This window comes from Tympanuchus pallidicinctus, unplaced genomic scaffold (assembly GCF_026119805.1).
Source record: "Tympanuchus pallidicinctus isolate F22 unplaced genomic scaffold, pur_lepc_1.0 scaffold15, whole genome shotgun sequence".
NCBI lineage: Eukaryota > Metazoa > Chordata > Aves > Galliformes > Phasianidae > Tympanuchus > Tympanuchus pallidicinctus.
In genome coordinates this window covers 24,547,650-24,564,136 of record NW_026294669.1, presented here as the reverse complement: position 1 = coordinate 24,564,136, position 16,487 = coordinate 24,547,650, and the positions used below count along the sequence as shown (strand labels likewise).

The 16,487-nt window shown below is 41.6% G+C and overlaps 1 protein-coding gene across 7 annotated transcripts in view; it reads left to right on the top strand.

Moving 5' to 3' along the window:
- INO80D (INO80 complex subunit D) overlaps positions 1-11,162 on the top strand; it is a 43,985-nt gene extending 32,823 nt beyond the window's left edge. For 5 of the 7 annotated variants that reach the window (XM_052674696.1, XM_052674698.1, XM_052674694.1 and 2 more), the window contains one exon: positions 10-11,162. The gene's annotated coding sequence lies outside the window, so the exon portion shown is untranslated. The remainder of the gene's footprint in view (positions 1-9) is intronic. The other 2 variants (XR_008204629.1, XM_052674699.1) reach the window with 2 other exon arrangements.
- The last annotated feature ends 5,325 nt before the right edge of the window (positions 11,163-16,487 follow it).

The window sequence follows — 16,487 nt, the reverse complement described above, 5'->3', positions numbered from 1 at the left end:
TTCCCAAAGGTAGCATCTGGCATTGAAAACTTGGCTGCGCACATTGAATTGAGAATAGTGCACTGAAGTCCCAAAACAAGACCATGTTCAAGAATGAGTTTGACAGCTTGTTAAGATAGTGTCTTGATCTCCTCTGTGTGCGTGGTGTGTGTGTTTGGGGTGCAGGAAGCAGCAGTTCTTCTTCTGCTTTTGGTGAAGAAGTGGAAAAAGTGGGATTTGTCCCCTTTTGGATCTGGTCACTGTTCTTAATGCATGCTGACTTTTATTTTGATGATGATGATTTTTAATTCATTGAGCAGCAAGGGGAACAATTGACTGTTGCCCATAAATTTGAAGGCTGATGCAAAGCTAACCCAGAGGAAAAAAAAAATCTAACTAAAAAAGAACAACAAAACCAGAAATGTTGAAATAGAATAATGGTATAGCGAAGATTCCTGTGCAGAAATTCCCTTCCCTGCTGAATTACTGTGGCCTTGTAACATTGATGATTTGCCTTTTCAAGTGTGGCTTTGTCCCAGACTCTTTGCCTGACAGGCTGACAGGTACTTTCCAGGTGAAACTGGAAGAATTCAATTGGTATTCTGCCCATCCACACAAGTCTAGTTCAGGCCCTTTGGTAAGTTCCAAATGGTTGCATTTCTCAAATTGTTTCAAATTGTGACTTTGTTAGCTTTTTTTCACACCAAGCCATATTGTTTTTGGATTTCTTATGGGACTTGATGCTCTTAACATGAAGCTGAGTGTGTGTGTAAGGAACTAGCAGGTACCTATCAGCAGTCGTGGCTAACCAAAAGATAAATCACTAAAGCAAAATAGGTAAATAAGAGTTTTTTTGCTTTCTTTTTTTGGCAGGACAGTTTTGCTTTTACTGCCCACCTGCTGAAGACAGTGTTCAGACTCTTAGGTAGTAATTTCAGAGTAATTTCAGTTCTTATAGAATGGAGTCCACTAGCTTTTAGATGTTTTTATTTTTTTACTTTGTTTTTAATCCAAGGGATAACAGCAGCAGAAATCCAGAGGTGTTTACATGTATCTCTTTACTGGAAGGGAAAAAAGGAATTTGCTTGTGACTTTATAGGGCTCAGATTTGCTACTATACTTTGACTGTAAAAGCAACTCCTATTTCATTAGTATAACAAGTTCTCTACTATTCTTGACTTGTTTCTGTGATGCAAATGAGTGAGAATAGAAGAACCCACATTTCAGTCTCCGACTGTAGAAGAGGGATTTCCTTCCACCTTAGTGTAATACATCCTATTGCATATATTCTAGTCTAATCCAGGAAACTGAGAACCAAGCACATGTGATAGGGAGGCCTAATAAATTGTTTGAGCAAGAAATCTTTGAACTAATTTTAGTTTCTACAGAAAGTCATTTCGTTAGCAGTCAGGCCCACGTCGATCTCTGACCCAAACCTCTCCTTTCATCTTGCTAAAGAACAGAGTTTAAATGGGAGAGGTCTTGTCTCCTTACTATCATAGCAATCATACTATCTCCTTTTCTTGAAAAGTTTGTCCTCCTTAAACTTAAAGGAGTATGGATGACATGTATGTCCTTTATGAAATTGCAAGTGTATGTGGGTGGAGGAAACAAAAATGATTTTCATGCTTCTGTTGTTATGAAGTCCTTATTTCATACTTGGTAAAATAGATCTTAATAATATAAGGCAAATATTTTTTAAGTGGTGATTTAAATATGTTTGTAACATTTAAATGTTTTTAAATCATGTAAAAAGTTGAATTGAAGCCTATGAAATCCTGCTTGTGATTGTCCTGCTGATTGAGGAATGCCCAGTGGTATTGTGAAATGAGGCAAATCTGACAAGGCATTTATTTATTTTTGTATTAAGTTCCCCACACTTTGTTGAGGAGACAACTGTTTGATTTGCAAATTATTTTCCTTGTGTCCATATTCTTTCTTCATGTTTTGGGTGACTGGCTGAAAAAGAGTGAAGAACTAGTATACCAAATGGTTAATTCTTTAATCTGCTTGTGTATTTGTGTCACTTTTAGAGGATGTTAATTTCTATAAATTGGTTTCAGGACTTTGGTCTTGAAATGATTCTTGTGCCCATCAAACTCTCTCATGAAGCTGCAGCTATTGCAGGGTTTAATTGCTCCACATTACATTTCTCTTTCTTAGCAAATGCAGGGTGTGAGGGGGGGGAGGGATGGAGGGCCAAGTTCTGCTTGCTCAAATTGGTATAAATTTCAGAGGAGCTCTTTGGTATAAGGTCACTGTGAGTTTGTACTGGTGTAATTCAGAACAGAATCCAGATCCTAATCTGAGTGTTATTTTAATCAGGGAATTTCAAAAGCTATCAAAGTTATGCAGGTTCATAATTCTCGTTTGAAATCATTGGCCATTATGGATCTGCATTCCTATAAGGCAACCTAGGACATCAACTCTTACACTACTTAAACTTCAGTTTTGTATATCCCTTGATGACCTTTTCCTGAAAAGTGATGAGGTAACATTTTTCAGTGAGCAAACTAAGTTTGCAGTAAACTGTACTATTAAAAATGAATTTGTTCATATACATTGGAAGTAGGAATCCCTCTGTCCTGTCTGATAGAGTTCTGAAATGGGCCACCATTCTTGCCTTCTCCTGATTCACCTCCTATTTTTTCCACTGCCAGCCTGACGAGAACTTAGGAGAACTGATCTTAGGTTTACAGGAGAGTTTGTACCAGTAGACTTCTACGCCTGCAGAGCCCATTGAGTTCAGTGGATCAGTGTCTTACTGCTGGATGTGGAAGATCCCATTGAGAACCTCACGCAGCCAAAAATTTGGCACCTCTCCCTCTGGGAAGTATTGCTGGTCTGGATGAGGCATTCCTTGTGTAATTCCTGAATAGCATTCATGCTCTCTTGCTGAGGTTTTTGAATATCATCTCCTTGTACAGCAATTAGCACTCTAATCGCCCTTTCACCAAAGAGTCAGTGTAGCAATTTCAGTCCATTGATTTGAGTTGGTCAATATCTGTCATGCCCTTTACATATGAATGAATGGAATAAAGCTAGTTTAACTTAAAAGTTAATTTCCTTACATAAGATTTGAGTTGTAGAGAATGGAGAAAAGAATTAGATCTAGAATAAAGTACCATTAAGATCGTTTTTTGTTAATAGCTGCATCTCAATTATGTTTTGTACAAAAGTGAAAGAATTGACAGAATGACACATAACAGCATGGAGGCTGATAGGAGCAGCCTGATGGTGGCCTGGTGTGTGAGGTGTTCTGTTAGACACACTTTCACTTAGGAAGATTTTAGGCCAATTTCGAGGGGAGCCATATTCACTTAGATACCTCAAGGCTGATTTGTTCTTAGGTCTTGTCATTAACTGATAGAAGAAGATGCATCTGTGATGCAAGAAGATAGGAAAGATGCCATTTTTTGTCCCCTCCAGCTTTCCACTTCTTCCAGGTTCTTGCTTAGTTCTTTTCTCATTGGTAGCAAGCTTCTTTGTGTCTTTGGACATAAAGGTCAGTGAAACAATTACATCAATAATGCTGAGAGGTAGCACAGGTGAAGGTCTGCCTCATACACTATCGTCTGCAACAGCTAGGCTTCCCACTTCTTTCAGCAGGTTAGTGAATGAGGATTCACAGTTCTTGTTTGAAAACATTAGTATGCCTTGAGAAGCTTACAATTAGGCAAAAATCAGAGATGGCATTGGAAGTACAAATGTAAGGGAAGAAACATTGAAAGAGGGGCTGGGAATGAATTTGCAAGCTATTACCCACATTCAGTTAGAGGCTGTTTTGGTGTAACCACATCTAAGTACAGTCTAGGGTTGAATTGCCTTGCTAGGGAAGATGGGTCTCGAGGAATATTACCCTGTAGAGGTGTCTTCACTGAGAAGTTGTCCCTAGTGATTAAGTGCACATGCTGCTGGTCCACATCTGAAGCTCTGGCTCCTCCATGGCGCTGTAGCAGCAATGGCTGTTGCATTTCCCTGTAGGCATCAGCAGGACCAGCTCCCTGGTACTAAATCTCTCAAGTGGTGGAAGGCAAGCTGCAGCAAGGGGAGTTTTCAACAGGCAAACAGTAGGCAACTTACCTGTGATGATTCTTCTGTAGTGAAGCACTGTGTGGGTGTCTGGGCAGCTTTCCTCATGGGATGTTTCTTTTTGCCTTTGAATTTTTGCCATGACATGTAAAGAAGTCTCCTATGCAGGCCAGTTGCAGCATCCTCTGGTGGTAGTGATACTAACTAAAGGAGTAGGTTTGGATCTTTTGAGTGATATTTAGTGCTGGGATGTTGTGGGCTGCTCCTCTTACCCCTCTCCCCTCCTTTTATTTCCTTCTGCATTCTCCATCATTCTTTCTTTTAGTCTCCCATTCTCAGATAGTTCTCCAGGGTAGGTAATGCCAACTGTAAGTCTTCTGTGCCTTGGTCCTAAGTGACTGTGGCTGTGAAATACAAAGAAGGAGAGATTGCTGCATTTCATAGCATACATCTGGGGTGCTAGGATGACAGTGTACTAGACGTCAAATATTTCTCAGCTCAGTGAGTAGGGTTTCACAGCACACTGATAGGTTGGATGCTGAGGAGCATCAGCAGTGAATGTGTGGGCTTTTAGTGAGCATCTGCCTTCTCACAGATTTTTCTTGTTTTGAGAAGTGCATCAATAGAAAATCACAAATGTTACAGATCATTCTCTTTAAAAGCTGTGTGAAGAAGCCCAGCTAAAAGTAAAGATGGATGGGGGAAAAATTGACATTTGAATTTACTAAGCTTAAATTTGAACTTCAGGTGACTCCTAGTCTGTGAGAGACTTCGCTCTCTCAGCTATTTTGTTGGGAATGAAAAGCCTGTGGGAGAAGGAGGAATTGCAGAATATTGTGTCTTGGAACAATTTTCTCACCCATATCTTCATCCATTTAAACACAAACCAAAAAAGTGACTCTGTTCTGGGAGCTTTTCCTTTGCTGTTCTGCTACTTGTCCCCTGGTTGTTGGGTTCTTTGTTTTCCCCTGTTGTATTCTGCTTCCACACACTTGTTCTCTGGCCCCTGTGGAATAGGGTGGCAGTGGAGCGTGAACTAAGTCAGTGGGTTTGGCTGTAGATGGACCTCAGTAGAGAAGGCTTTCTTTTTCCAGCTCCTTATAAGCGTTGGCACCTTTTCAGTCTTCCTTGGCTCACAGAATTTAGTTTGGAAGTCAACAGGTTGAAATTCAGGCGTTTGACCTTAAAACTGTACATAGTTGATGAGGGAAAAATGCATTCCTGTGCTCCTTCCCCTCCCTAGCCCCCAAGCACACACACGGTGAGATGCACAGAGTACGTGCGCGTGCACTTGGTCCAGCAGCGCTAACGTTTTATCTGCTTGCTGCCTTCACCAGCCGGCGCCCACGGAAGTGAGCTCTGGGTGGGTGATGTCCCCAGATATCCTCTGGAAAACTTTAACTTTGGTGCAGATTGCTCTAATGTAGCTGACTGACATGGCATTTGCTTCTGCTTTGGAGTGGATAATTTACCCTGTAATGAATCTAACCTGCGTTCCGAACAGCGTATGGTCCCAATGAAAACAGATTCATTCTGAAGTGATGAACAGTTGGGTTCTCATGCAAAATATCCTACACATCCTACCAGAAGGGGTTGAACCAGTTTCTCTGAACAGTGATTATCTTCACTGTACAGTTTTGGGTATGTCTCAGGGATTCCTTGTGGAAATAAGGGCAGTTAACAAAAAAAAAAAAAAAAAAAAAAAAGAAAGAAAAAAAAAGAAAAAAAAAAGTAAATAGTTTTAAAAGTAAATAATAATTTAAGGTAGAGCGTCATCTAAGTGAGAGTGCGAGAAAGAGAAATCCGTGTTCAATTTTCTAGTCCACTGTCTGGCTTAGGGACTCTTTCTCTTCTTGGGGCTCTCAAGATCAACATACAGAATCTTTTTCATCACGCTCAGCTTTAAACTTTTTATTTAAAGATACCCTTCCCCAATGAGCTTTCAGAATACTTATTGTAGATTTTAAGAGAAATGGTATATTAATTTATGCTATTAACATCACCTCATAAATTATAAGTTTTATACTAAAGCTGTATTGAGTGTAATGAATTATGTTGCATATGTGTTTTTAATGGCTATAAAATTATATACAAGCTTTTTTGGGAAGACAAACTAGTGAAGCACCTTTTTACACTGGATTTTGCCGTGTCAAGGTGTACAGCTATTCTTTGCTACCTTGCAGATATCTATATCTATATCTATATATAGATATATATATAATTAAAATAAAATGGTATCCTGTATCAACAAAGCATAGAACTCTTTTTAACCCTTGTATCACTGTTCCTATATCTCTTTTTAAATTTTATTTTGAGTGTTACATTCTGCAATAATTTATCTGTGGTTTGTACCATTGATTAGACATTTAGTTACAGGGTAAATAGATCAAATTAAAAAATCCAACTACTGTAGCTGGAAGTTGTGAACCAAGTTTTAAGACTTTTTTTTAAAATGTATTTATTTCCAGTTAGCTCTATGAGTTGGAATTTCAAAAGTCAGAACATTAGAAATCTCAGTGTCTTATTCAGGAATTTTCCCCCTCCTTTCCTCACAAAGGAATTCCCACTGTGACTTATAAATAGAATTAGACTGCCTGTGTGCATGTATGTATGATATATACACACAAAAATATGCATTGGGGGGGATGTATGTGCGATACGAATGTGTATATTGTATGTAGGTCATAGTTTTGTAAAGAGAAAAGTAGTCGAGAGGTGATGGAATGTATTGTAGAAATGTGATTATTTAGTAGGGGGTTCCTATGTCCTCACTGTTGTATAAATAACTCAAACTCTCTACTATATAATCTTCTGTTATAAGGCTAATTCTGATATCATGTCAATTTTACTGTTTTTTAAATGACTTGCAGTGAGCCCTGTTTAACATGTCATGAAAATACCAAGCTCCCAAAGACAGCCTTTACATAAAATACATGGAGGAGGAGGAGGGATGGAAGAATTGAGTGATATTTTTCAGGAGAATTTGAAATGGAGAGTTCTGTGATGACGACGAGACGGAGGGATTGTGTATTTTTGCAGATTAATACCTGAATCTCCTATAGTCTGATGTGGAAAATGTGGTTAACCAGTTGTACTTGGTTTTCAGCTCAGGTTGTAAGGAGCACTGGTTGAGGACCGATCTCCGTTCTGTAAGAGGCTCTTACAAAGCAGATTCTTTTCTTTCCTGAAGGTCTTTGTGTGTGCTGATTTTGCTCCAGAATTGCTGTTTTGGGACAGAGCAAAATACACTTTCAGCCCAGGGAATTCCACTTGTGGGTTTTGGAATTTGGTTTTAGCTATTTAGCTCTTTTTCATAGTCGGAGAAGGAAGATTTCTTTGAGAGTTCTCACTTGAAAGGGTGAGGAATCAGAAACATTCTTATATTTTTGCTTACACGTCATACTGTGCATCAGTTACAACATTTAGGCTGGAGAAAAGTAAAACCTAAATGTTATTTATTCATGCAGTTTCACTTTTAGTGATGCTGATCCCGGTGGCTTTAAAAATCTGTTTAGATGAACAGAGCTTCCAATATTGCACAGACATTTTAATTCTTTTTTTTTTTTTTTAAAAAAAAAGCGGTTGCAAATCAAACCTTGAAGTTTTTGTACTTTCCCTTCCCTCTCAGTACATCCATGCCACTGTGCATTTCTTTTCTCATGCATCTGCACGTACAAGTGAACAGGGCAGGGAGGTGGATGTTGTCAAGAGGCCTTTCCTTCTCATTGTGTGGTGGTAATGGGAGCTAGCAGCATAAATCTGTATGCCTTTTGGGGAAAAATAGACCTGCTTCTGTGTGTACCTGTACAGAGAGAGATATCTGTATATGAGATGTTGGTAGCACTTTGCTGAATGTGCTCTTGTCCTCATGATGCACGATAAATAGGTATGAATGCAATCAATCTATGTGTGTATATATATATATATATGCATACAGATATATATATAGATGGTATATACGTAGTATCACACACGTGCATTAGCTGTAACATAAACAAGTGTGTGAGCTGAAAGACTAGCCATAACCTATGTGTAACAGGTAAGCACGTGGTGCCAAACAACGTGGTCTTAGTTCATCTGAGGGCTTTGGTTGGTGTCAGTGATAGGTCTGATCGTGGTCACCACTGATTTTTGTTACCTCAGCCCTCAAAACAGAATTTCCTTGGTACGTTTTTGCTTCTGTGTATATTAATACTCAGTAAGGCCTCTTGCAATGCCGACCTCTTTTGCTTTGCTACTCCATTACCTCCATTCCAGCTCCTCCCTGTCCCAGTATCTCTGAAGCTTATCATGCTGTAGAAGTAAGCAGCTCTAATGGCCCAGTCCGGCACTTCTATGCATTAGGGAAATTTTCTGGGTGACTGCAGTGGCAGCTGAATTGGGCCCTGAGCATTTGCTTGACCCTAGGCAGATTTTTCCAGTTACTCAATTGTACTTGACTATGACTGTGATTGATTTGCAGATGAATGCTAACTTCTCTTAGAAACTGATGCAGTTACCTACAATATTAAAAGGTTAACCCAGCACCACAATTCAGAGGTAAATACTCAAAATGAGAAAAGCAAACCCACTGAAAACATTTTAATTTTCAGCCCCAGTGTGAAAAAGGGAGCTCAGTGTGCCTTTCCCGTAAGGAGAGCAGTGAGCAGAAGGCAGCCTTGTGCTGGTTCTGAGCGGCGCTGTTGTCAAACATATCAAGAGAAACACAGCTCGTTAGTTTTACCAGTAAACAGATTTTAAAGTGAGCTGCAGAGTTGACCATTAGCATGCAAGAATTTTGCATCTCATTGTGCATTGAATGATTTTGCTTATGCAAGTAAATTGTGTTTTTAAATATTTTATTTTGTTTTCTGGCTAGCTGGAGTTCCCCTGTCCTTTTAGCAGAAAGCAGCTGTCAGAAACCTGCTCAGTCACACGTAAGCACTGCTGACATTCATGGCTTGCTTACCTGTGGTTTCAGAGGAGAGCGCAGCTCCATTCTGCCACCAGGCCTTACTGCAGTCCACGTTTTCAGTCTGGGTATGGCACTGTTTTTCTTGGCCACAGTTCAGCCATGGAATTTTGTCTTCCTTGTGTTTCTATTAGGAAAAAAGGTAACTGATGTACTGTTCCATCTGAGCTTTCATGCAATCATACATGACGACTTCTATAATACATGTTTGGGTGTGCGTATGGGTATGGTTGTGTACTGGGTGTGTGTATAACACATATATGCACACATAGACGACCCTATTCCAGTTTATGTATGTGGAGAACATACTTGTTGGTCCTCTCCTAGTATATACTCATGCATTCGTATATTAAATATGTATATAGAGTGTAGATGTCCTGCATATACATGTGTATATGTTATGAACCTTGGATAGCATTTTTTTAAACATTTTGCAAATTGCTGTCCCTTATGAGATATTTTCTCTGAAGCTGCATATATAGAAGAAATGGAGGAGTGTGTTATCAAAGTTTTATTTTAAAAAGGAGACTCTTGATTATCTAAAGCCATTTGTAATTGTTCTTTTGAATTTTTACTAGAAGGGTTGTTACTAAAAAAGAAAAAAAAAAAAAGAAAAAGGAAAAAATAAAAACAAAAAAACACCACCAACAACAAAACAGGCAGATCTTACTCCCACCATCACTTAAGATGGAAAGAAAGAAATGGAAGTGCAAGTTCCGAAGTGTTTATTTCCTCATGAGGCATATTGGAATCACGTTCTGCTCACCTCCCTTCTCTAAATAGAATTAATGATTCATGGTTTCTTTTACACAGCTTTCCCCATTATTTTACCTTCTTCAGTCATTGTTCACCTCCTACATTTGGTAGTGCTGAGGCACTGAGGAGATCTCGTGCTCTTCTGTCCTTTCCAGGAATAATTCTGGTGCATCACTATCGTGTTTCATGTTAACATACTCGTGGAGGACAGATATTTTTAATGAAGATGTCTGTAACAAGTCTTTAACTTATTTAATGTGAGAAGCCTTTGCTGGAGTCTATTGTTTCTTTCCAAAGAGTTTTGCTTTTTTCATCATCATTCATTAGTTCCCTTCTTATTTAATGCCTGAGGTTTTAGGGTTTGGGTTGTATTATTGTGGGTTTTTGTTGGTTTGGGCTTTTTTTTTTTTTTTTTTTTTTTTTTTTTTCTTTGTTTTTAAATTCCCCAAAAATGTGGGAGCAAGTGGAGCAAAAGAGGTGTCAGCCTCACCCAATATCCTCTTTGCAAATAAGAATAAATATCTATGTTTTGGGTTTAATACAAGAGAAGGTGGCAAATGGACAATCTGAAGTGCTTTAATGGGGACGGTCATTCTTTCCAAGGCTGTCTCAGAGAAGTTTGTGTTTGATGTCATTTTAAAGGCAGTGTGATCGCACTGATATCAGAAACAGCCTTCTAACAAAGAGCCTCGTACAGCTGTTCGGCCACTCGAGTTTAAAGCATAAAGTTGCAGTGGGAAAGCACAGGTGAGGCAGTGTATTTGAACCAGTGAATTGTAGCTTGCAAACGTAACTGATTTTGAAGTAACTGCATGGTAGCAAGGATTAGCAGTCTCTTACACCCCTTCCTTGTTCCCTTTCATCCCCGACATGTATTCAGCATACCATACATTGGGAAAAATGACAGTTTGCTACAGCAAAGCTAAATCCAATAGTGACTGCTTAAAGGGAACATACAAACTTGCACTGCTGCATTCTGTACCACGCTGACGGGCACAAAAAGCCCCGTCTGCTTCTGCAGATGTGCTGCTTTGGGGAGAGCGGAATCTGGGGATGCCCAAGGAGAGCAGTCGCAGTGCCAGCAGCTCCCAGAGCGATTCTGACAGCGTTCCAGGGTGGGTAGGAAAGCTCCTGTTTGTACTTCCCTTTAAATAGGATCAGTTGGCTCACATGTTCCTCATACTTCTCAATGAATGTACTGTATTACCATTTAAAAAACAAAAATCAATGAAAATGATGATAGATTGGTCTCCTTTTGTTATCTGGTCCTTGTTTAATTTGTTTAAGGGTTTTTGTATACAAAAGTTTACATTTTTATGTATATTTTTCTTGTGTAAAAACTGATGTAATATGTGTATAAAACACTGTATGTATTATCTGTATATAGTGTGACAAAATGATTTTCTTTCTTTCTTTTGGATGTATTAATAAATCTTGCTGTGAAGTGGCTGTGTTTTCTATGATGAAACCCTCAGAACCATTTCCTAGCTCTGAGCTGTATGAATGGTGCTCAGGCTGACATCTGATCTAATCCATCAAGTGTTTTGTTCTTTCCCTCCCCCCCACGGTGTATCCTAAGCACAGCTGTCCTTCGTTTTGCTAGCTGTAGAGTCTGACGGTGCTCTGGTTTATTCTACATTGCTTTTTAATAACATTAGGTAATTAGTTTTGCAAACAAACCGAGGTCTTCAATCTCCTGATTCTAATTATGGTACTTTCTAACTCTGGATTGCTGGCCCAGGGAGCAGATCCCTTTTGTTTTCTGTTGTGAACTGCAGAGCTGTGCTTGCAATACGATCTGAGGGGTTGCAAGAGAACCGTTAGGCCGTGGCTGAGCCGTGATTGAGCACCTGCTGAAGGGGCGGAGCCGGCCCTGGGAGCACAGGTGCAGCAGGTCACTGAGTGATTGCAAGGGGTGAACCCTGGGTCTCCTGCTCCCTGTCCTCATTCAAGGGCTGGCAGCTGAAGAGGAACAGTCTCTACTTGGAGATCACCTCCTTTGAGTGTTTCCAGTGAGCCTGGATCTTCAGAAAGGGGGTAAGCTGCTCGTTCTTTGTTACTTGACTACGGTTGATACTTTTTTGAGTGATCTGAAAACTGTTTGAAGGCAAATATGTCTGCTGCCACCTATCCTTACTGGGGGTCTGATGGAATTCTGTCTTTTGTACTGTTATGTTTTCTGAGACTTTAAAACATGCGCTTCTGCTTCATCACCAAGTTGCAGATTGGCGTGCAGGGTGCCGCTGGGGCTGCACGTGGTACCATGTTTCTGGCAGGGTGCTGTGCTGGGAGCTGAGGCTGCATGAGGTGGACTGCCTTGGCTGTGCTGACCCTCCAGTGCAAGGTCTGCTCTCCAGGTGTGGCTTTTTCACACTGCTGTTTAACCAGAACTGTACCTTGAGCACTCTGTGATAAGTAGATGGTTGCTACATCTTCCTTTTGGTATCTGTTTTGTGAAGTGTTCTCTGATTTGAGGTTTTGTAGTACTGCTGATGTCTGCTTTGCTGCCTCCTTCCCCAGTGCGTTTGAATTTGCTTTTTATAAGGGAGAAACAGTTGTGCTTAGTTGAGTCTGTTCTCCAGGTTTTGCTTTTCATAGGCAGTCTCTTTAATGCTGCCCTGATCACTGGAGTAACCATCAACAGAGACTGATGAGAAGGGGATTCAGTAATTTGACTTTTCTTTTTAATGAACAGCAGCACAGCCATTTGAGACAGCGTAATTAGGGCTGCATTTTGCAGTGCCTGATTATAATTCAGGCTGAGGGATAAGTGGTGACAGTGAATGATACTTCCTCCATGCTAACGCACATTGTGGAGGTCTCAGCAAAGCTGAACCTGGTATGTGCTACAATATCTTACCTTTTGGGAGACAGGAGCAGCCCTTGAAAAGACAGCAGAGTGGCAGGAGATGGAAGAATCGCTGGAATAAGTAGTAAAGATGTGTTTGGAAGAGAACAGCTGAGGCTGCTCTGTGGTGTAAGACTTGAGGCAACAACGAGCAGTAAAAACATGGAGGTTGAGAAAGCGTGGGCTTTTCACTGGGCATGACTCCCCAGCAAAAACTGTGCTGTCTGTCCTTGGGCATTCAGCTGATGAGCTTGGTGAGATACTCCTCTGCTGAATAAGTCAGAACCAACTGAATAATCTGATGACTTCTTCAAGCATTTCCATGGGAAAAATCCAACAAAGAAATGCTCTTAGAAGATGATGGGGTGACTCTCAGCCTGTGACTTTAGAAAACCAGCCAGTTGCTGCTGTAGTGCTGCGTTTCAAAACACAGGCTTTATTTGAAGTGGTGGTTCAGGAGGAATGTGGTGCATTGCCCTTTGTGTTGAGCTAGTTCTCTTGAGCTCCAGCAGTAGCCTTACAATAGCTGGCAGTTATTTTCTCAGGAAAGCTCATTAAGTTTGAACTTGAAAAGCAGGTGGCAGGTTTTATTGCAAGAGCAAGTGTTGCTTTCATACTCCGTGAAGTGATTGAAAGGAGAAATCTTAACTAAACGTGGTAGCTGGCTTCCTGCAGAGGTGAAGGCAACCCTCTCCCAGGCATCGTCCCACCTGCAGGCAATAATGGGGCCAAGCTTCCATGCTGTCTCCTGGAGCCTTCAGCCCAAGTGTGAGGCAGCTATCATATTGGAGCTGGAGGTGTGTGATGCTTGGGGAAAAGGCTGTAGGTGATTGTTTTGCTCGCTGCCTTGAGCTTCAGCCTTGGAATGGCTGCCTTGTTTCTCTGCTGGTGCTAACCGACCGTTTGTGGAAGACAGTAGTAGGCAGTCTGGATATCACAAAATCTGAAACTGAAGTGTTGTGCTAAAACGTCCTAGGCTTTTATATTCATGTGTATTCTTGGGCTTCTGCAGGGGAACAGCAGTGCAAACGTTCTATACTTGCACTAAGAGACATTCCTGGTACCAAGTCTCACAGGTCCTGTTTGCCCCCATCATTTCACCTGTGATGGCTGGCAGTTGTGGTGTGGTGGGCTGTCCTACCACCTGAACTCAGCCTGGCTCTGCTGCCTGCTTCTGCTCAGCTTGTGCACCAGCTGCGGCTTCTCCCTTGTTTAAAATGGAGCTTAAAGCCTTTGCACTCACACAGTGGAAGGAACCCCATGACCAGCCATGTGGTGTCCCGGGGGCCTCCTGCAAATCTGACCTTCAGGGCCCTCTTTACTGTGATGCCTACTTGCTGCCATCAGTTATGCTGTTGAGATAGATGTAAATGCTGTCATGCTGATCAATATTCTCTCATAGCTCCCTTGTGATCCTCAAGCCCACTTTTTCTGGGAGGGTGTAATGAACTTTGTTGCTCTGTTTCCCCTTCCCTGCTGCAGCTGTGTTAGATGTGAGGGCCTTCTGGAGTGAGCATATACAATAGCACCAAGCAGGGAGTTGTCTGAGGAACTGTAGTCAGTGCCAGTAGCCCTACAAAACTCCTCTACCCTTGATACAGACAGTATTTATCCAGCATTCCTTCACACTCTGAAGTGTGTTGGAGAATTTCTTCTCAAGCTGTGCCTTTTGTTCACTGGCTTCATGTGCACCTGGCAGCAGAGCACATTAGGAACTGTGATTGGTGCAGTCTCCAGCTGAAGGAGCAGCAGCAACCCTGCATTGCCCGCTGGTGCCTGGGCATTGACAGCAAGGGTGCTGAACTACGTCAGACAGGGGCCTGTACTGTGCCAAAGGTTGTTTTTTTTTTTTTTTTTTTTTGCTTTTTTTTAGCTGTGGGCCTTCAAAACAGGGCCTTTGCCAGATTGTGTTTTTCATTTGCTAAAGATAAGTATTCTTTGCCACCACCATGTGACGGTGAACTCAAGTGGGATGGTCTGACGGGTTTCATAATTGCTTCTTTACATCTAGAAGGAAACGAATAGGTTAACTGTGAGGCACTTGAGGCATCTGGGTGCTCCTGTACACCTTCCTGCTGCCTGTTGGTGCATTTGAACTTGCTGCCTGAATCCAGAGACACATGTATTAGCAGCAGCTGAGGGTGGCTCCCCAAGTGTGTAATCTTGTAATTTTTGCTCTTAGCAATTTGCATGCATTTGCTATGGCTGCTTTAGTGAAGAGCTTTCCAGTCCAACTGAATTTTTGAAGTCACTAAAGCCACTTGACTGTTGTCTGAGAGCGCTTGGCTCTTTATTTCTGCCCCAACCAGTTCAGTGCCTTTTTAAATCCTGCAGAAATTATTTCTGTTAACCTGCATTTGCTCAGTGGAGCTAGCCTGTTACCTTTCTTATTAACCTCCTCCTTCTGTTCTCCCTTGGCTCCTGCTGTTTAATATAGCTTTTGAATGTTTTCCCCCCGTTTTTATTGCTCAGTGTTTTTTGCCCATTCTGTATAATGCTTTAGGTGGTTGTTTTGTTGTTTCGGCTTTTTTATTTTCCTATCTTCCCTCAGACTGCAACTCAGCTGCTGAGGAGGTCCTGATGAGCAAAATTAGATTCCTCGAGCTGCTCCTTGCAAGGCCTTATCCTCCCCGTGTGGCTCTGTTGTGTCTACCAGTGCTGCCCAGGTACAGGGCTATGCCATGCTTCTCCCAGTGCCCCTAGTTATGAAATCAGAATTGGTCACAGCCACACAACACGCATGCTGTCTAAGTAGGCCCTTTCAAGGATGATGGAGTTGAAAATCTTGACAAATCATCTTTCCCATACTTCTAGAAAAATTAAGCCAAACTGCTATTACATCTTGCATGCCTTGCAAAGCTGGCTGCCTGTAGCAAATTTCCTGTCATGACATGCCAGAAAAGATGATGCCTTTATCAGGCGCTGTTTCTCATTAAAAACCCCTTAAAAGCTAGCAGTGCTATGAGCACCAATTCCCATCTTGCTGTGCTCACGCAGGCCCTGTGCTGCACAAATGTTGTCTTCACAATGACTACGTTCAGCATCCTCCTCCTCCTGGTATGGGCACCCTGCAGGCTTTGCACTGCTGCCCTGAGCAAGCTCCTGCTCCAGGCCTTGCTGGTGGTGCTCCCTGCTCTGCCTTGGCCTCGTACCTGATGCTCTGTCTGCAGTTCTTGCAGCTGGGGCAGGCTGTTTTCCACCCTCCTGCTGCCTTATCAGCCCCCAGCCCAAGCTGCCCTGCTCAGGGCCAGCTGGCCGCCAGGCCCCTGGCAGGACAACTGGTGCATTTTTAAGCACTGCATCCCCTTTGTGTCGTGTTCTGGCCCTGTGGTTAAAAAGTGGCCTGTGGTATGTAGGTCTGAAATACACAAGAGTGACAAAATCCTCTTTTTTATTCAGTTTGAATGACCTGAAAATAGATCTGCTCATCCATATCGCTCATAATTCAGCCTTGTTTTCCCTCTGCCTCCTGTTTTTCTATCAGTGTGGGACCTGCTTTGCTGCAGAAGGTGCCATTTGATGGAAGGGATGCGCTGATCAGAGAGAATGGCACCAACCTCCTGCACTTGGGCTATTAAGTTTTATAGCTTTTCTAGTACCATAAAACCAATGCATCCTGCTTTTATTTTTCATTTTGGACGTAATTGTGTTTATTTTTCTTGCAGGGTTTTATACCAAGATAAGCATTCTTAGAGGGTTTTGTTTACTGTGGGGAAAATGTCTTGGCAAAGGGAAGTACTTCTGTGCAAAGCCTTTGCTGCAACATTGGTTTATTGCTGTAATATTTATGTGAAAGATGCCAGGCTGCTAACAATGGAGAATTAAGTTTTCTACTTCTATTTTCAGGCAGGTAATTTGCTAATTATTTATCTAAGTGCAGTTTCTTGCTGTTGGCCTCCATAGCACGCTTACCAACATTCT